Raw genomic sequence first — 22,495 nt, 5'->3', positions numbered from 1 at the left:
TCCTTATTCATAATTTTCAAAAAAAAAAAAAAACATTTACCGATCATAGCTTTAGATTTAATTATATGTGTTATTGGAAGCGATGAAGAGCTACTATCATGTGTCAAAGTGATCACCATCAACCTTCCATTCCTTTCTCTTTTTTTTTTTTTTTTTTTTTGCTAGGTGAGTACTTGTACATATTATTCTTTTATTTGTTCGTAATTATCTTTATATTAGGCTTTTTATCTTAATGATTTCATAAAATTGCATTTTTGTGGGAATTGCTGCTTTAAACTCACAAGTGTAAACTTTTTTTTTCAATGTATTCGTTAGATCGGTGGTATTTTTTTTCAATGTTCTATGAACTATTGTGTAAATAATTGTTATGTTAGGACAAGGAATTAAATGTTTATCGTTCTCCTTATACCTTGCCCTGTTGCTCTTGAAGCTGGCTTCCATACAGAGCTAAAGGCCTTCTCCTTTTGTTCCTCTCGCTATATTTTATTATTGAGCAGTCAGTACCAGTGCTTTCCGCATATATTTTCACAAATTAAGGTAATAAAATTACTATTTTCATTCTCTCAATGCCTATTTTACTTGTAATGACTCACTCTCACAGTCGGCATTCTTATATCTCTAATTTTTCAGACTGGTGAAAAATGGCTATCGAAAGTGTTGGTGGATCCATTGTATCTAAGATAGCAGAACTCTTGGTGGAACCAACAATAAGGCAGTTCCGTTACATGTTCTGTTTCAACAATTTTGTTCAAGAATTCGATGAACAAATGATGAGCCTGGCTTTGGCATTTTATCCTCTGCAAGATGCTGTCGACGTTGCTAAAAGGAATGCTGAAGAAATTGAGATTAATGTCAACACATGGCTGGAAAAAGCAAAAAACGAAATTGAAGGTGTGAATCATTTGCAAAATGAAAAGGAAAAAATTGGCAAATGCTTTACTTGGTGTCCAAATCCGACGCGACAATTGAAGTTAAGCAAGGCACTGGCAAAGAAGACGGAGACTTTGAGAAAACTTGAAGCAAACAGTATGTTTCCAAAAGTGTCCCACAAACTACCTCTTCAAGGCATAGAATTTCTTCCATCAGAGGAATTCACGCCTTCAGAATGGTCAAAAGCAGCTTTCGAACAGATTATGAAAGCTCTCAAAGATGACAATGTCAATATGATCGGACTGTACGGCATGGGAGGGGTGGGTAAAACCACTCTAGTGAAAGAAGTAGGAAGGAGAGCCAAAGAGTCGAAGCTGTTTGATGAAGTTTTGATGGCTACACTGTCCCAGAATCCAAATGTCATAGACATTCAGGATCGAATGGCAGATAGTTTAGGTCTGCATTTTGGCGAAAAGACTAAAGAAGGGAGAGCAGATCGATTATGGCAGAGACTGAAGACAGAGAAGAAGATGCTTATAATCCTGGATGATGTTTGGAAAGTTATTAACTTGAAAGAGATAGGGATCCCATTTGGTGATGCTCACAGGGGTTGTAAAATTCTTCTAACAACACGTCTTGAAAACATATGTTCTTCTATGAAGTGCCAGCCAAAAGTGTTCTTAAGTCTCTTATCAGAAAATGAAGCATGGGCTTTCTTCAAAATCAATGCAGGTTTACATGATGAGGACTCTACCTTGAACACAGTGGCGAAGGAGGTTGCGAGAGAATGTAAAGGATTGCCTATAGCACTTGTGACAGTGGGAAGGGCTTTAAGAGATAAATCTGCTGTTGAGTGGGAAGTAGCGTCTAAAGAGCTCAAAAACTCTCAATTTCGGCACATGGATGAAATTGATGAACAAGAAAATGCATATGCATGTCTTAAGTTGAGCTATGATTATTTGAAGCACGAGAAAGTCAAGTTATGTTTCTTGCTATGCTGTTTATTTCCAGAAGATTACGACATTCCAATCGAGGAGTTGACGAGATATGCAGTTGCCTATGGGTTACATCAAGATGTGGAGTCCATTGAAGATGCAAGGAAACGAGTTTGTGTGGCAATCAAAAACCTCAAAGCTTGTTGTATGCTGTTAGGAACTGAAAGTGAAGAATATGTGAAAATGCATGACTTGGTTCGTGATGTTGCTATTCAGATAGCATCATCAGAAAAATACGGATTCATGGTAAAGGCTGGCTTTGAGTTGAAGGAGTGGCCAGTGAGCAATAAAAGCTTTGAAGGTTGTACAGTAATTTCGTTAATGGCAATAAACTCACAGAACTTCCTGAAGGATTGGTGTGTCCACAGCTCAAAGTCCTATTGTTAGGACTGGATGATGGTTTGAATGTTCCAGAGAGGTTTTTTGAAGGGATGAAAGAAATTGAAGTTTTGTCTCTAAAGGGAGGGTGTTTGTCATTGCAATCGCTTCAATTCTCAACGAACCTTCAATCGTTGCTGTTGATCGAGTGTGAATGCAAGGTCCTCATTTGGTTGAGAAAGCTGCAAAGACTTAAGATTCTTGGTTTCATTGGGTGCGGCTCCGTTGAAGAATTACCTGATGAAATTGGGGAGCTCAAGGAGTTAAGGTTGTTGGATTTGACAGGTTGTCGATTCCTAAGAAGGATTCCTGTGAATTTGATAGGAAGGTTGAAGAAGTTAGAAGAACTGTTGATCGGGGATGGGAGCTTTGAGGGATGGGATGTTGTTGGATGTGATAGCACAGAAGGAATGAATGCAAGCCTAACAGAGCTAAATTCGCTGTCTCATTTAGCTGTATTATCATTGAAGATACCGAAGGTTGAATGCATTCCCAAAGATTTTGTTTTTCCCAGGTTGCTCGAATATGATATAGTGTTAGGGGATCGGTATTATTTATTCTATAAAAAACACACAGCCTCGAAAAGATTATATTTGGGTGATATAAACGCCGCATCCTTAAATGCAAAGACATTTGAGCAGTTGTTTCCTACTGTGTCTTATATTGAATTTTGGGGAGTGGAGGGTTTAAAAAATATAGTATTGTCCTCTGATCAAATGACCACCCATGGTCATGGGTCGCAAAAGGACTTCTTTCAAAGATTAGAACATGTAGAAGTGAGCGCTTGTGGGGATATTCGCACTCTGTTTCAAGCAAAATGGCGGCAAGCTTTGAAAAATCTAAGGAGTGCGGAAATTCATCACTGCGAATCATTGGAAGAGGTATTTGAATTGGGTGAGGCTGATGAAGGAATTAACGAGGAGAAGGAGCTGCCGCTGCTGCCATCTTTAACAACGTTACGGCTGTTTCATTTACCTGAGCTCAATTGTATATGGAAGGGGCCCACCAGGCATGTCAGCCTCCAAAGTCTTAGTTTTCTAGAGTTGTATTATCTTGACAAACTGACATTTATCTTCACACCGTCCCTAGTTCAGAGTCTTATTCATCTGGAAACACTACGGATAGGAGATTGCGATGAATTGAAGCGTCTTATCAGAGAAGAGGATGGTGAAAGGGAAATAATTCCAGAGTCTCTTGGCTTCCCAAAATTAAAAACTCTCTCTATAAGTCGCTGTGATGAACTGGAATATGTCTTCCCTGTCTCCGTGTCTCCAAGTCTTCAGAACCTCGAAGAGATGGAGATTCATTCAGCTGACAATTTAAAGCAAGTATTTTACAGTGAAGAAGGAGATGACATCATCGTCAAGTCTAAAATTAAAGATGGCATCATCGACTTCCCTCAGCTAAGAAAATTGTCTCTTTCAAAGTGCAGCTTTTTTGGTCCAAAGGATTTTGCTGCCCAATTGCCTTCTTTGCAAGAGTTAACCATTGAAGGCCACGAACAATGGGGTAATTTGTTGGCACAGCTTCGAGTACGTCCTTTATATTTCTCCATTTTTTTTTCTTTTCTAATTTAAATTGTCAACGTCAATACATTGTGATAATTTGTTCTATCTTTTAAAACAATAGAGTCAAAAAGTACTAAAAATTGAAACTTTCTTTTTAAATTCAATATTTTCTCATTCAAAGAACTTCAAAAGCACCAAATTTGTATTGAATTCAAAAAACATATTTTTTTTATATATATTTTTCATGTTTTCTTTACAATTATTTTTCACTTTTTTATGAAAAAAATAATTTAAATGATCAATAATCAAGCATTTTTATTAAAAAAATTTATTAATATGTGAAATTCAAATTATTTGCTTTTATATTTATATTTTTGGATAATGACATAATTTTTTTATTATAAATCGAATATAAAAAATTAATTTTTTTTGAGTTAATAAGTATATTTTTTCATGATTTCTTTTAATTTAATTAATATAAAATAATAGTTTATATTCAGATTATCATAAATATGAAAAAAATATGATTTTATATTCCCATTGTTTTCTTTTGATGCAGGGGTTTATTAATTTGAAAAAAATATCTATTGGAAATATGGAAGGAGTACAAGATTTAATGCAAGTTGAACGTTTGGTAACTAATAGAAGAGCTGGGCATGAACTTTCACTTGTGAGTTTGGAAACACTACACTTGAATGTATTGCCAGAGTTGAGGTGTATTTGGAAGGGTCTCATGCCAAGCAATTTGACTACTTTGGAGGTGAAAGAGTGTAACAGGCTGACACGTGTATTCACGGCCAACATGATTCCTAGTCTGGCTCAACTTAAAGTTCTAGAGATATCAAATTGTGAGGAATTGGAGCAAATAATTGCTAAGGATAATGACAATGAAAAGGATCAAATATTTTCAGAAAGTGATATCCAATCTTCATGCTTCCCTAATTTGTGTCGCCTTGAGATCACAGGATGCAACAAGTTGAAGAGTCTCTTCCCAGTAGCCATGGCTTCAGGTCTCAAAAGGCTTCAAATACTTAAAGTAAAAGAATCCTCTCAATTATTGGGAGTATTTGGGCAAGATGATCATGCTTCACTTGCCAATATTGAGAAGGAGATGGTGCTCCCTGATTTGGAGTGGCTGATTCTAGAAAAATTACCAAGCATTGTCTACTTCAGTCATGGATGTTGCGATTTCATATTCCCTTGTTTGTCGATATTGGTGGTGCGTCATTGTCCAAAGCTGTCCACAAGATTTGCTACTACATCAAATGATTTAATGAGTGCTCAATCAAAGGTGCTGAATATTTGACATGATTTCTTGCCTCTCTTTCAGTGTTTTTATTTCTTGTTTCCCTCAATAATAAGACTTACAAGTTAGAATGTGTATGCCATGCTTGAATTGGCTTTGCAGGTATCTCAAGTAGCTGAGGGTTCCAGCACTGGTTGCTCCGTGCCAACCAGCACTTGTAGAACGTGGATCCAGAAAATTGGGTGGGAAGAGGAAAAGGAGGAAGTGGATGGAGTCAAATGATTAGTTTGGCATTGGAATTTGAAAAACATGCTAGTAATTCATTCTTGCAGGTAAAATGGCTGCAACTATTTATCTTCTATCCTTGTTTAAATGGTTGGATTAATCAAATCGACATTTGTGGGAAGTAATTCCAGCTGTTGCATTAGCTACAACAATTTGTCTCATTTCATATGTTTGCTGTGTGAACTTCCAGAAATAAGGATAATGTTATGTGTTTAGTAATTTATTGTGCGAACCTCCAAAAAAGGGCTTTTGTTTGTTTGCCCATTTGTGTTTCTTTTCAAGTGTCTGAACCTTAAAAAACAACGGCATAATGTTTATTCGTTTGTATGCTTATTGTTTAATGTGTAGATTCTGATTCTCCTCATCAACATGTTTTTTTCTATCATTTTGATGTTCTATTTTTATTACATATTCTTTATGTGGTAACAATTTTTATTTTTTCTGAAGTTTGTATTTTTCAAGTAACTTGGTTAACTTGTTATTGTGCGTACCGTACAGTAATATGCTGTACAATAATATGGTTTCTACTTAAATATATATACATGTGAATGAGTATATATATATATATAAATCAACTTACAAATTTATTGACAAAACATGAAATTCCAAGATGTGAGTAAAATGATAAATCCTATAGCCTTGAAAAAATTAGTGCTCGCCTTCGAGGTTGCAATTTTGTTTTTCAGGTCTATTCAATTTAATATTTTTAATAACACAAATGAAAATAAACAGAAAATTTAATTTATAAATGTATCTATCTCATAACAATGTTGAGAAGGAAAAAGAATTAATAGAAGAAAAATAAAATAAATAGACTTTTTAAGAACCAAAGAGTTGTTTTTTATTTAATAGATCCAATTTTGTATTTTTTTTTTTAAAGCATGACTCTATTTTAAAACTAATTGACACAGTTTTACAGAGTTTTTCATTCACCATAACACATATAATTATTTTTTTTAGAATAGTAAACATGTCATATTAATTAACATGCGAGTGTGATTATATTACAATGATGAACAAATCAAAAGCATCAATGAAAAAGAAATCCCCTTTGTATTTGTGATATGTAAAGCTGAACTTACAGCAACAACTAGTCCATTAAATTTATACTATTATTGAAAAAACATGTTAAGTCCAACATCATCATCAGCCAGGCCCAGCTAGCGTTTGAACCAAAATAGAAAGCCTAGTTAAGAGGCCATAACAGAAGTGTCAACTTAAGCAATTTTGTTGTTGTTGTTGTTGCATCTGTTTGAAGGTGATCCATTGTCTGAGTTTGCGGGGATCTCATGTTATATATGCTGCTTCTCAAGACTTTGTTGATGTCGTTTTTATTTTTGTTACAGGAATAAGAGGAGTATTCACTCTCCTTTGTTGTCCTTTTACTTTTTCTTCTATAATTTGTACATTTTTGTGTGGTTAGTCTGACCTTTTAATTAAATACTTGATCACTTTATTTTTGTGTAAGATTCCTGGACTCTCTATTCCCATTTCAGTTATAGTTATTGGAGCACCTATCATCAATATGATTTTATAAAAAAGATTTATGAAGAAAAACAAATATTTGATATTTTGTTTTTATAGAGAAAATGTCTAATGTAAAGAATCATTACCTAGAATTATAATAACTAAAAATCTTAACTGGTTAACAGAGATTCTATGGTACGAGATTGGTTACGCAAAAGAAAACATAATATCATCTCTTAAGCGTCCTACTTGAAGTAAAATGTATTACTGATTTTGTCTTAAATTACTAAAAATTTATTCTGTTTTGTTATGATCTTCCTTTAATATTTATGTCTTTGGTGTTAATGAATATTCATCTATAAATATTTCCAATTCTAGCGTTGATAAATATTACATTATCTGAAAAATATGGTATTCTCCAGTGCCATTGAAGAAATCTATAATTTTTTTTAAAAAATTATTATTATTATTTTATTCTTTTTTAGAAAAAAAATAATAAAAACTAATATGTAATGTATATATTCGAATTTCACTGTAAAAATATATAAATCAAATATACATCGAAGCTAAAAAGAAAAAAAAAAGAAGCACGTTTGAAGCACGTCACGTACGCTCTGCACAGTAAGGAGGAGATAATTAAAATTGCAAGCATAGGAAGAAAGAAACTCACCTGGGCGGACGTTGGTCGCTGGGATTCGCCTGGTGCTGAGGTTCTGAAGAAAGGCTTCGTTCGTTGTTCTGATTCAGGCTTCCCTTCTCCTCTGCTATTTGATTCTCTCTTTCCCTGCCTTTTTGAGTTTTCTTCTTCTTCTATCTCTCTCGTGTTCTTGAGCCTTTGATCAAGAATTTCTTTGATCAAGTCCCATTTCAATACCAGACTTGTATATAATGAGATTCTCGTTATAAAATATGTGTGTGAGTAGAGTAGTTCATGAAACTTGATCAAAGAAATTCTTTTTTGTAATTTCACAAAGGCTCGTCTGATGCAAAAAGGGGTGGAATCTGATAATTGTTGTGTTCATTGTGGAGCTGTTGGGGAGTCTGGTGACCATGTACCGGTCCATTGTTCTTGTCATAATCCAATTCTGAGTTATTTTTCAAAATAAAATTTTTTTTCAAAATAAAGACAATAAATAATAATAAAGGCTGACAATGTGGAGAAAGTAGGCAGGGAAATCAAGTTGCAATTTTTGGAGGAAATTTAAGACTTAATTGTGCCCCATTATGCCCAAAAATAGAGAAAAAAATACAAATTCAAGGTTAAATTAAATGATTATTGGACAAATTTGCATAAAAATTAAGTCCAATGACATAATTAAATTTTTAATAGGCCAATTTGATTTAATCATAGGCCAAATTAAATTTTAATTATGTTTAAGAATTAATTTGGGTCCAATTGAAGGATTTAATTAAGTGCAAGGACTTAACTATACTTTAAATGGGTCAAATTAATTTTATTTGGGGCTTAATTGGTGAAAAATTAAGTTTGGGAGCCTAATTTGGGCTTAATTGAAAAAATTGGAATTTTAAGAGACCAAATTAATTTTTACCAAGTTAATTGATTGAAATTAGGGGCCAAATTGCAAGAAAATTGAAGTTTTGGGGTCACTTAGGGGCTAAATTGACAAAATTCGCAGCCAAGGACTAATCTGCAACAGGCGCCAAAATTAAGGGGCTTAATTGACAAAATCCGAGGGTCAAATTGAAGAAATTGAAAGTTTAATGGTCAATTAGGGATGAAATTGCATAAATCCGAGACCAAGGATCATATTGCAAAATGCGCGTAAATCCAGGGCCGAAGTTGAGGTTATGTTGGGACCTAATTGCATTAAATCAAAAGTTTAGGGTCAATTAGGGATTCTATTGGAAGCAATTGAAAGCTGGAGGACTAAATTGAAAATCGATAAAGTCCCTAATTTTAACCCAAAACGGCGTCGTTTTGGCGTTAAAAAAAAAGGAGAGACCAGGCGATGCGTCGCCTGGTCACTATTCATCATCTTCCCCGTGAAGCTGTCAGGGTAGCAGTTTTACAGGTGCATTTAATGCCTCGTTTTGTGCCCCAAAATTGACAAATCATGCACCAAAATGGCCACCTAAAACCCCTCTATCTCCGAGAATTATCCGTTCAGGCCTATAAACATCAAAACTGCTCCGATGACCGGCCTAATGTGGCCACCTCGGGCAGCCTTGGACTATCAAATTTGGCAGTTCGAGGTGCACACTTTGAACGAACGGTCTGGATTCTTCCATTCAAATCAAGGGCTGAAAATTTTTCCCTCGTGAAGACAAGATTGCCCTCTTCCACCGCCTATAAATAAGAGCAAATTTCATGTTCGGAGCAAGAAGAAAATCGAGTGCAAAGTTGACAAAAAATCAGAAAATTGATTTTTAAGTCAAATTGGGCTTTAATTGGAAGAAATTAAAGTTCTGGAGTCCAATTATAATTTTTAAGAGTTGATTGGATCAAATCAGGGGCTTAATTGCATAAATATTTAAATTTGATGGCTAATTAGGTACTTGATTGAAGAAATCCGAAACCAAGGACCCAAATGGAAAAAACATGTAAATTGAAGGACTTATTCTAAAATTAACGTTTTGACACCCTTTTCTTTTAAACAAAATGGCGCGTTTTGATCAAAACGACGTCGTTTCATGTATTGTTAAAGAAAAGGTCAAAAGGGTACCGTTTTGAATGACACCATGGGTCTTCTTCTTCCCCTAGACACGCAGAGGCAGGGGAAGGAAAGGTTTCTCTCCCCTGTAACGCCAATCCCTCTCTCTCCACCCCACTTGTCCAAGAAACCCGGCACAACCCATGCCCACACATACCCTGCCACCACACCACAATGATGAAGAAAGCTAAGGGAGCCATGCCTTGTGAGCTCCTTAGCCCACCTTACCTTGCACTATGGTAGGGGTAAGGTGGCCCTCTCCTCCTCTGCTTATAAATACCAGAGGGGGGCACCATAGGAAGGAGGAGGGAGGCGTATCTTGAGAGTTGAAAAAGATATAGATTTTTTTGGATAGAAGAGAGAAATCAAAACAGAGGGGAAAAAAGAAAGAAACATGGGAGAAAACAAAAGAGGGTCGTGTGTTTTTAGTAGTTGAAAACAGAGATGAACAGGGGACTAGGATTTGAGAGAAACAGAGAAGAGAGGGTAGACTTAAGAGAAACAGAAACAAAAAGAACGACAAAAAGGAAAACAGAAACAGAGAGGAGAACCACAAAAGAAAAATACACAGAGAAGAAGAAGAAGGACTGACAACCAGCCAAGCAATTCTCTGGATAACAACCTCCAACAGCACCACCGCATATTGCCTTCTAGCATCATCGCGAGCAATCACTAGAGACAACAACCACGCTCCTTCATTCCAGATAATCGTTTCCCTTTCTCTGTCCTCTCTTCTCTGTTCTCCTCATTTGCATGCAGAACGTGAGCAATTCACGTTCTGCAGCAAATGAAATATAATTTGCTAGTTATTGTGTTGAACAGTAACCAGCTAAGTATAATTAACTGGTTACTGTGCTCAGAATAGTAACCAGTCATTTGTTCCCTTGAGCTGGACATTCCAACCCACACGGTTGGGCTGAGTCCAGCCTTGTAGAAAGTTGGTTCTCATTTTGGGTCGGTTCTGGCCCGATTTTATTTTTGGGCTGATCTTGGCCCAGTTTCCTTTTGGGCCAGGTCTGGCCCATCCCAATCCAAAAGATTCAGAAAAATCATTTCGAGAAATTTAGGATTTCCCCGTGTATTTTTTATCAATTTTGTTTAATACTGGATTGTATTTTTATACCGTAAAAATATAAATCTTATATTAAAATGCCGAGTTTTCAAATAAAAAAATATCATAAAATAAAAATACAAATCTTGTATTAAAATACCGGGTTTTCAAATAAAAAATATCATAAAAAAAAATCTTGCTTTTATGCATACAGCCAAGTATCTCGAAAAAAAAATCATATTTTCATTCAACAAAAATTCAAAAAATATATGTTAGCATGCATTTTGGCTTTAATAACCAGTTTATTAAAGCCACGAGAACTAGGCCAATATTTTTAAAATATCAAAAGAAATATTTTTTTTTCTTTTAGTATCTGGGATTACGAATTTATACGTAAAACGTATTCCAATATTAAAAAGGTAGTTCTTCTTTATTGACGTTAGAACGGTTAGGTTTTTACCCGATAAGATGATGATCTCTTTACTGAGGAAGACTTTTCTTAAACCATAGACGGACCGACAATTAGGAATACAATAATACCTTAACATATATCAGACAATTAAACAGTGTAGCTTACATTAGGTAAGACGTATTTAGGGTGCTAATACCTTCCCTTTATTTAACCAGTCCATGTACCCAATCTCTGAGACCAATTAGAGTTCCTAGTGATCAAAATATTAGGTGGTGACTCCCATTCCATTTTCCACTGATAAAAGACAAGGATTCCTTGTTTGCCCATAGATATGAGATAGAGATACACTTACCTGAGAGGGTGGACGATCGTCGTGACGCCGCACACGTGCGACATGGCCAAGTCTAAAAAAATCATATTGTATTTTCATACAACAAAAATCTCAAAAATATTATTAACATGTATTTTGGCTTTAATAACTAATTTATTAAAGTCACGAGAACTAGGCCAATATTTCAAAACATAACAAAAATATTTTGTTTTATTTTAGTATTCAGGATTATAAATTTATACGTAAAACATATTCACGATATTAAAATGGCAGGATTTACCCGATAAGGTAATGATCTCTTTACCGAAGAGGACTTTTTTTAAACGTTAGACAGATCAACAATCAGAAAACACAATGATACCTTGAATTTTCTCAAACAATCAAACAATGCAGCTTCTGAGGTAGGGTGTATTTGGAGTACTAATACCTTTCTTTTACGCAACCAGTTCTCGTACCCGATATTTGAGACCAATTAGGGTTTCTATTGACCAAAATATTAGGCGATGACTCTCATTCCCGCTTTTCACGAATAAAATACAAGAATTCATTGTCTCCCCTATTTTCCCGATTACCCAAAACAACAAAGTGGATGTTATTCGTCGCGACGCCGCACACATGCGACACCTCTTTTTTGTCCGTCCTCCTCCTATGTTCCTCTTTCTATTTCTCTGTTTTTCTTCATCCCTTCATCTCTAATCCTTTCAAAACTATTGTCCCTCCCTCACCGCCTAATTAGGGGTATTTATAAGGGTAGGGGAAGCGGGAGCTACCCTGCCTTTGTCCAGTCATAGTGACAGGGTAGGGTGGCGTTCTTTCCTTGTTAAAACCCCTATGTTTATCGAATGCCTCTTGCTCCATTATTTTTTGTTATGATCCTTCATGATCCATACTTCCATGAAATTACTTTCCTTATCAATGTAGGTTATGACAAGCTTTCCTTTGTATTCAATAAGTCCAATATCTTTGTTATCTTTACCTTCAGAAACTGGTAAGGGAAGTGAAAACAAACAATGACTCTCCCTTTCACATCAAATGCAAAGACGTGTTTCTTCCAAATTAGTCATTCATAAATGCTTTTGTCATGTGATGAAGGGATTCTTCTTGCGGCAACTTTATTTCATCCAACAACTTCCATTTCCAAGTTGCTAATTCAAACAACTTGACTCTAATGCAGTGGTACATATAGAATTCTTTATGTGAGCAAAACTTGAACTTTGAGAATCTCACAATCTTGTATCATAAAGGCTTTGACCTTTCAATCATTAGGCCAGATTCTATAATATCATATTGTGTCTTTGGATTTGGTATCTTTTGTCATTGTTTGATAGAAGGGTTGCACATATAATAACATAGTCCATTGTATACGTGGCAAAGTAAAATTCATTGATTCGTCGATGACACATCTCTATGTGGTCGGGAAGAAAATCAAATGATATTTTAGGATGAGGCTTCAAAACATTAATCTAAATAAAAGAAACATGATATCCATTCTTAATCATGCTTTGGATAAGGAAAATAGAGACGATGTTTGTTCTTTGGCCATGTAGCTTTATAAAAGTAGAATCATAGGTTAACTTATTGTATTCCTTAAAAAGAAGCCTATATTTCCCCATAGATTTGTTTGATAAACACGTCAGAACTTCATAGATGGCATCCCGACATAGATCACAAGTTGAGTCCATGGTGGAGTAGAGGCTCTTATTACCACAAGCTATGTTTCTCAATTGGAAGTTTGAGTGAATCCTTCTTAACACTATCAGATGTCGGCAACTCTTAACTGTGGAGAGAAAAAAAGAATTGGGGGACCTTTATTCCAAACTGCGAGCATGCATATATAAATGTATTAGCATGTTTTATATGATGAACTCATCCTTCAAAGGATGACACATGGTCGTAACTCTTTTATGATGAGACAAGAATTTTGATTCTTACTCAAACTTTGCAACGAAAATTTCCTGAGTGACGATCATTGTGTCACCCGTAAGTCCTAAGTTCAAGATGCTTCAAGAAGGGCTTACTTCGATGTAAAATAAAGGTAGCACATACAACCTAAGGTCAGGTTCTATTCTTTATGTGAGAAAAAGGGTAGGTTGATTATCTAGTCTCAAAAGGGTCTTATATCTACTCAGTAACGATCTTCGTAAAGATAGTTTGGGGACATTGCAAGAAATGGTTAAAACATGTATACCCACCATTACCAAGCATACACTCAAATATGTGTGCTTGAAAAATTTAAAACATGTTATGCACGAAGCAATTCTATACAATGTATGAAACAATATGTACAGAATTTAAAGCGTATAAGCACATAACAAAAGGAAATGCATATTAACAATAAACACACAAAACCAAATAATGAAACATAAAAATCAAACAAAAACAAAGCTTGGTCCACAAGGGTCCTAGTGGAGTCGTCATTCTATTGTAGGTATGCGGTGTCGCGACGGTTGTCCACTCTAGTATGTATCTAGAAAAATGGGTGAGACAAATAATTCTTATCTTTTATTAGTGGAAAGAGGGATGAGAGTCACTACCTAATATTTTGATCATTGAGAACCCTAACTGGTCTCATAGATCGGGCACTAAGACTGGTTGCGTAAAGAGAAGGTATTAACACCCTAAATACGCCATACCTAAGGTAAACTGCTTTGTTTAATTGTCTGATATAAACTAAGATATTGTCGTATTTTCTAATGATTGATCTGTTTAAGGTTTAAGAAAAGTCTTTCTCGGTAAAGAGATCCTTATCTTATCGGGTACAACCTAATCGTTCTAATGTTGATAAAAAAAGAATGAACTCTTATTTAATATTTGAAATACGTCTTACATATAAGTTCGTAATCTCAGATATTAAAAGAAAACAAAATAACTCTTTTGGTATTTTTGAAATATTGGCCTAGTTCTCATGACCTTAATAAATTGTTAACTTCTCGACTTGGTCTTTTGTTATCGTTAACAACTCTTTTTAATGTTTAATTATGCCTTTAATGCTTCATATGTTTTATTAAATAGATGTGATACATTTTTTACTCATTATCAATAATCCATTTTTTACCCCCTTTAAAAAACACTTAAATTGAAAACATTGTGTAGACAAAACTAGATATATTTTTTAAAAAAGAAACAATTGTTGAAAAATATAAAAAATTCAAAAAATCACAAAAAATACAAACTATGATTTGGGATGAAATCAAGCAAATAATGAAATTTTAGAAGCAAGCTGTGGTCTAAAACAGTTACAATTAGGCCAACTATAATTTTGAGGTCTAATTAGGAGTTTGATTAAAAAGAAAATTGAAGAAAAAGGTTGAATTTGACCAAATTTGCTTAAGAGAGAGGTTGGAGAGAGAAATCATGTATAAGAGAAAGAATAGAGATTTGTAAGAAAATTATGTAGACTTACATTTATTATATACTAGGAAAACGTCTAATCTGATTTTTCATGTTGATCATGGAGGCTGACACGATCAGAAGATTGATGTCTTATCCCAAGTGCAGGAGTGTCGAAGTAATAAATAACTCGGCAATACCGGGGTCGAACCACATGGAGGTGAACTATATAAAATTATAAACAATAAACGAAAAGAAGTTGAAGAGAACTTTTGAGATTTGATATTGATGTAAGGATTAAACAAGGATAAAACAATTGTCAAGGTTAGAGGATCCACTAATGATATTTGAAATAAGTATAGTATAAACTCCTTTTATTGCTCAACTGGAAACCACACACAAAGGAGGTTCTAATCGGATTATAAATTATTAACATGATTATATTAATTATCTTATTTGAGTAATGCCAATACTTGTAAATGTGGTCAAGTATTCATGGTGATAACTTATGTTAACAACAAATCAAGTTCCTTTCATAGCACAAATGTCGGTTATACCATACAGTAGGCTAAGAAAGTGCCAAGTATTTGTTGTACTAAGGGTTGTTCAACACAAATCTAGATTAATCATTTAACAAGCAAGGTATGAAGAGTGAGTAATATAACAAATATAAAACATGTTAGTATCAAACATTAAAGTCCATGTTGAGTTTATATTATATTTATTCTTACACCATTAGTGTAACTTTTTTACCTTGACAAAATTAACTTAGCTAAAAATAATGAAGAAAAAAAATATAAATAAACAAAATAAAAACAAAATAATGATATACATTAACTAAGTAAAGGAAATGAAATGAAATGAAAAGCATAAACAAGAGACTAATATAACATAAAATAAAACTTGAACATTAAAATACAAAGAGAGAGAGTGATCTTGATCTGAACACCAAGATATCTAAATGTATGGCAAATTCTTCTTTTTATAGGCTAAAATTCAGAACTATTGATTTGATGACTAATTATTGAGTGGGTGGCCACCTCTTGACTAGGTAACAACCATTATCTTCTTGTCTGAACAAAACGTCATTGCTAACATCAGAATTTGAACAAATAGTCCTCATGAAAGGTCTTCGCATTTGTCTCAGCTTTCCAACCAAACAAGAATGAGCTCATTTGGACTTTTGAAACTCAAGATATGGGCTGAATACTGAACAATGTCTGGTCTGTAGGACAGATTCCGACTTCTCTTTTGTTGCTACAATTTGAACTTGAAAACGATCATTTTGAATTTTGGACTCTCATGAAAGTTTTAGGCCTATGTCTTAGCTTTCCATCCATATAAACCAAACCTAAATCCATGCTCTAAAGCTCCAGTTATGATCTAATAACCGAGTGATGTTTCAGTTTGAATTAAACCAACATCTCTTCTTTAAACTTAGCCCTCTTTTTGTCTTCTCAATTTTAACACATCAATCAATTCTTTAAATTGTGAGATAGGCATGCATTCAAAATAAACATTTAACATAAATTAAAGATATCTTATGTTATTAGACTTGTTATTATAAAACATGCTCAAGTTAGAGAATTTAATGATTCTTTAAGTGCAATATGATGATATAAAACCTTAATAAAAATGCACTTTTGAGTTCTAATCAGAGGCAAATCGTAATTTCTCAAACCTTAGATTGAAAACAAAAAACAGACCAAAAAAATATGAGATTTTTTTATAATTACCCCTAAAATTTATTAAGGAAAGAAAAAAAAATCAACAATAGAGTACTAAAGTATAAAATAAGGACAAATCCAATGATCAATCTTAAATTTGTTAGAAAAAGTTATGTTTAGTTGACTTATTTTTTTTTACTTTACAGTTCCTTTAGTTTTTGTAATTTTAATTTTAGTTTAAAAGTCCATTTTCTTAATATTTTTAGTCCTTGAGTTTAAGAAATAAAAAAGAAAGTCATTTGAAAACAACGAAAGAGAGATAAAGTAATGAGCATATTTAATAAACTCATCGTTCTTGGTATCAACAAGTTTCATTATACGAGAGAAGTTTGATGATGATGATTTCTTCCTATAAACATGCATGAAAAGTAGATTGAGTTCCATTTAGATTTTCTTATTTGGTTGATTTTTATTTTTTGAATGATTTTAGGATTTTGTTTTTGACTCCCATGAAAGGTATGCTATCTTTCACTAATGAAATTCTTTTTATTGGTTTTGAGAAGGAAAAAAAAAGTGTTTCTCTTTTTGTTTTATGGAAAAAGCACATAAATCTATGAACTAGATATAAAAAAAGAAAGGATAGATATTCCCATTACTTAATAATCAAGGAAATGAGTGTGTAAAATTAAGCTAATAAAACTAAAACCAAATCAGCTTCATTAGATAAAGCTATTGTGTAAATAAGTGAGACTTTTACTCATGGCATACATAGATAAAAATAATTAAATAAGTGTTCGAATATGTGATAAAACAATTTTGAATGTTTAATTTTATTTTTTAAATAAGTGTTTAATTTTTATTTTGTACAATTAAGTATTTAAGTAAATGTATATTAATTCAATATTAATGTGACCATTAAATAGTGACAAGAGCAATAACACTTGAGATAATATTTAAAGTTAACATCATATATAATTTCATAACTCATTTCTAAGTTATTTCTCAAATTTATTTCCTTTTCTTTTAAAATAAAAATAAAAAAATAAAATAAAAGTTGGTGATGTGAAGAAAGTGGATCGAGGAAGATTTCAAAAACACATAGAAATCAAGCTGTCATTTTGGAGGAAATTCGAGGCCTAAATATACGTTATTATACCCCAAAATTGAGAAATAATGCAATTTCAAGATCAAATTAAATGATTATGGGATGAATTTGCATAAAAATTAAGTCCAATGACATAATTAAATTTTTAATAGGCCAATTTGATTTAATCATGAGCCAAATTGAAGTTTAATTATATTAAAGAATTAATTTTTGTTCAATTAAAGGATTTAATTAAGTGCAAGGACTTAATTATACTTTAAAAAGGTAAAATTAATTTTATTAGAAGCTTAATTGGTGGAATATTAAGTTTGAGAGCCTAATTTAAACTTAATTGAGAAAATTGAAATTTTAGAAGACCAAATTTATTTTTTACCAAGTTAATTGATTGGAATCAGGGGCAAAATCACAAGAAAATTAAAGTTTTGGGGTTAATTACGGGTCAAATTAAAAACTTTCACAGTCAAGGATCCGAACTATAGGGGATTAATTGACAAACACCGGAGGTGAAATTGAAGAAAATTAAAAGTTTAACGGTCAATTGAGAGTCAAATTGCATAAATCTGAGACCAATGACCAAATTGAAAAAGATGCGTAAATTAGGGGTTAAAATTGTAATTTGATAGGGGCTAAATTGCACTAAATAAAAAATATAGGGTTAATTAGGGGTGCAATTAAACTAAATCAAAAGGTGAAGGACTAATTTGAACTTAAAATAAAATAACATCGTCTGATTCATTGTTTATTGATTGGTTAAATTTAATTGACTTGATTCAATTTAGATGAAACTGGATTGATTAACTTTAATTTTATTTTTTTGTTTTTTTATCCAAAAATATTTTTTTTTCAAAATAATATTATTTTATTAAAAACTAAAATGATATTATTTTTGAGTTTAATTTTATAAATTCATTAGAATATCTAATAGGATATAATAAGTATGACTAATGATTGATAATATAATTGAGGTTATTTTTAAAATTTTTTATGATTAGGATTATATTAAAATAATATATTTTTTTTTAAAAAATATTTTTAATATCATTATATTAAAATAAAAAATATATATAAAAAAAATTTTAAATCAAAAAATAATTTTTCACATACTAGACGGTGTCTAAATTAGCTTAAGAAGCAAGCTTGGCTGGAAATGTTAAATAATAACAGATAAAATAGACTTTTCAGTACATAATATCAGTAATTTACTGGCTGGTTGTTATAGCTAACAAGGTATTTGGTGAAGATAGAGATGAATGAAGAAAATGCAAAGGTCTCATTAATGGCAGCTATTCATTGCATTTTGTTCTCCTAAGTTAAAGCCATGCCTTTATGAGTTTTACAGATCAGTTAACCATCCCGGTTTGACTATATCAATGTTTTGAAAGCAAACTCAGGTTTTTGTTTTTTTTAATGTAACATTCTAAATGTGAATGATTTAGTTGTGAAAACTTAAAACTGTTATAAAGATTAAAGAATAAAAATAATAAAAAAAGAACACAAGCGGTGAGTAGTTTTTGGAGAACAGGAAGGAAGAGGCGAGTCATTCCACCTCTTAATTATAGTCCTTGCAAATCAATGCAATGCCCACTCCACTCATTATTAAAATCCATTTGATTTTAATTTACCTAAGTTAATTTACCTGAATCATGATTCACATCTTGTACAGTGTTGACTCCGTCGAGATTAAGAAAATTTGTTTCTTTAGAGAGGGCTATGTTTTTTTCTCGGAATTCACTTTCTGGAAAATCACATTTCAAATTTTACTGTGTTTGTTTGCTATTAGAAAAGTTGGTCAACGGAAAACACTTTCCAGACAAAAGAAAATTTGACTTGGTTTTCAGGAAAGTGTTTTCCTGAAAAATTTGGACCGAAAACACTTTCCGGAAGTTGTGAAAAATTTAGAAATGTCATATTATTTGCTGATTATATCAAATTTAGTCATCAAACTTTTCATTGCTATATATATATTGTTTTGAATATTTATTTTTTTAATTTTATCTCTTAAAATTTAATTTTTATATTAACTTTCGTCCTTATTTTTATAATTGTTATTTGTTTTTTTCTTATTATTTTTTTATTGAAATTTTTTATCTATCAAATTTGGTCATCATTCTTTTGATTGTTACTTATTTTATTTGAAATAATTTATGAAATGTTAATTATTATTATTTTTAGTTCTTCATCTTTCATTTTTTTTATTTTTTAGATTTGATCTCTATTATTTTGATTATTATTTATTTTATTTGAGATAATTTATGAAATTATATTTTTTTCAATTTCATTCTCATTCAACTTTTTAATTTGTAAGATTTGTTCCTTATTATTTTAATAAACTTGAGAAAAATAAAATATTAATAAGTTATTTTTCAGCTCATTTTCCATGATATAACCAAACACTAGAAAATATTTTCCAACTTATTTTTTATTACACTATCAAATATAAAAAAAAATTTATTTTTCTAAAATTTATTTTTTAAAAAAAATTATTTTCCAGCAAACAAACAAGATGTTAGTTAAGAAATCAATCACCCCCGAGCACACAATTCTGCAAGTCTCTGACTCAGGAGGGAGGCCATTGCCTTAAGAGTAATGAAAGTTGGAAATATAATAAAGGCCCAAAGTGAAGATATATCGTCAAGTCCATTAAAAATGATTTAGACATCACGCCAGTGACCTTCAACCTTGTCCACTGTCCATTAAAAATGAGGAAAGTGGATCAATTGATCGATGTTCTCGTATGGATTGGACAAGTTAATTTTTAACAAGTTCATGTATTTTAAACCATGCCATGTTAAATTACTGACCCTAAAAAGATTGGTAGAAATCTCTCTCTCTCTCTCCCCCTCTCTCGTGCACATGCACACAGAGGAGGAGATAAGGTCAGAATTAGAACACACACACACACAGAGGAGGAGATAAGGTCAGAATTAGAAAATTTGAAGTCCTTTTCCTTCCTTCACCCAAAGGAAAGGTGGCTGTCCTAAGAGATAGATGTTTATTGCACTATTGACTTAGTATTCTCATATTTCTAATTTGTTATGAGTGTTCTTTCAGAAATGGCTTTGAACAGACATGTTGACCTTTTCTTATATTAAAAAAAAAAAAACTAAGTTAGTTGGTGGCAGGTAAGTTTCAATGTCCAATGTTAGAAGAACATAAACCTACTACCCGTGCAGTGAGTCCAATTGATATGCACTTGTAATTAAGAATATACTTAGAGTATACACGAGACCAACCTACATCTAATATTTAATAATATTGAAGATAGGTATTTCACTATTGAAACAATGATATTCCAACGAAAATAAAGCTAAAAAAAATAACGTAAGTAGTTTATAATTATCTATTATGATTTAATTATAATATAAAAAAAATTTCCAATCTTTTTAAAAGTCAAACCATGTTCTCATTGGTTTTCCAAATTATTTTTAAACAAGCTTAGTCGATTGAGTTATATTAGAATAACTCCTAAACAATTTGATTTGAATCTCAAGCTAGATAAAAAATCAGTTTAAAATATTTTAAAGTTGACTTGTTAGATCAAGTTTAATAACACTATTAATAAATTTTTCACTACCTAAACATTATTTCTTTTACATTAATTTTTTTTATCCAACCATCAACATAACATTAGCTATTTATCTAACTGTATTTCTTTTCATTGAAGTACAACACTTTACTATGGAAAAAGTTAGTTAATAGAAAATTCATAGTCAAAGGCAAAACTAGAATTTTCTGTGTTGCAAATAAACAAACTTTATTTGCAGGTCTTTGATACCTCAAAAGTCCACACTTTACATTTATCATTGTTGAAAAAGTTAGGATAATTAAAATTATTGTTTCAATGTTATCATCAATTTTATTTTATCAATTTTATCATTAAACTTTCAGAAGTTTTATCATTAAATTTTATCAAATTCTTGTTTTTTTTCCTCCTTATTCATAATTTTCCAAAAAAAAAACAAAAACATTGACCGATCATAGCTTATAGATTAATTATTGGAAGCGATGAGGAGGTAGTATCGTGTCAAAGTGATCATCATCAACCTTCCATTCATTTCTTCTCTCTTTGCTAGGTGAGTACTTGTAAAAATTATTATTCTATTTGTTTATCGTTTTCTTTATATTATATTATGCATACTATCTTAATAATGTCATCAAATTGCATTTTTTTAATGGGTCAGGTCCACAAGCCCACGCGTCTGGCATCTCGTGCTTTCTTTTTTCCTCTACATTTTAAACTTTAATCATTCTAAAGGATTGGTTAAAAAACAATTTGAATTTTTTTTATCGGATACCATTGAAATTTCAATTTTTTATTTAAGATTGTAACCTTTTTTCATATTATTTTAGCGAGTGCTATTTCTTTACACCCCATCATGGTGCTTTGTGCTTTTTTTACATATAAAAAGTTTATTTAATTGATAAAATATTTTTACTTGTTGGTTGATTAAATACCATTTGATTTTTATTTTTTATAACATTTTAAAGGTACTCTTTTTTTAACAAACCTCCACTGTGGTTTTCTTTACTTGAACTTTTTTAGGTAGCTTTTCTTTGCATGTTAGCTTTTATTATCTTATAGTTAGAAAAAAATATCTAAAAAAACAAGTTATTGAACCCATGCGTGCCCATCGCTGAGTTTATGGGTTTGACGACTTAACTCGAGATAATCCAAGTCGAACAAAATATTGTTATCTTAGTGTATAAAAAGAAAACTCAAAAAGAAATTAACTTGATTTTTTTTCGTAATATCAAACTAGATTTTAACTAGGGCACATCGGGTAGGCTCCTGTCCAATTTAATTTGAAATCCATTTGGGAGATCTCTTAACTTCTCAACTTGATCTTTTATTAGCGTTAACAACTCTTTTAAATATTTAATTATATCTTTAATACTCCATATGTTTTATTAAATAGACGTGATACATTTTTGATTTATTGTTAATAACACAATTTTTACCTCTTTTAAAAAACACATAAATTGTGCATCAGATAATTTGTAGACAAAACTGGACATATTTTTTTAAAAAAAAAGTTGTTGAAAAAAATTAAAAAATCATAAAAAATAAAAATTATGATTTGGGATGAAATCAACGAATAATGAAATTTTAGAAGCTAAAAGTAGTCTAAAACAAGTACAAGCATGCCATCTATAGTTTTGAGGAACAATTAGGAGTTT

The 22,495-nt window shown here is 32.0% G+C and overlaps 1 pseudogene; it reads left to right on the top strand.

Moving 5' to 3' along the window:
- The first annotated feature begins 337 nt into the window (after positions 1 to 337).
- On the top strand, positions 338 to 5,667 carry LOC133692392 (probable disease resistance protein At4g27220; annotated as a pseudogene).
- The last annotated feature ends 16,828 nt before the right edge of the window (positions 5,668 to 22,495 follow it).

The sequence above is a fragment of the Populus nigra genome, chromosome 1 (genome assembly GCF_951802175.1).
Source record: "Populus nigra chromosome 1, ddPopNigr1.1, whole genome shotgun sequence".
Classification (NCBI taxonomy): domain Eukaryota; kingdom Viridiplantae; phylum Streptophyta; class Magnoliopsida; order Malpighiales; family Salicaceae; genus Populus; species Populus nigra.
Note: the sequence above shows the minus strand (reverse complement) of the source record. Positions and strands in the feature narration are given on the sequence as shown.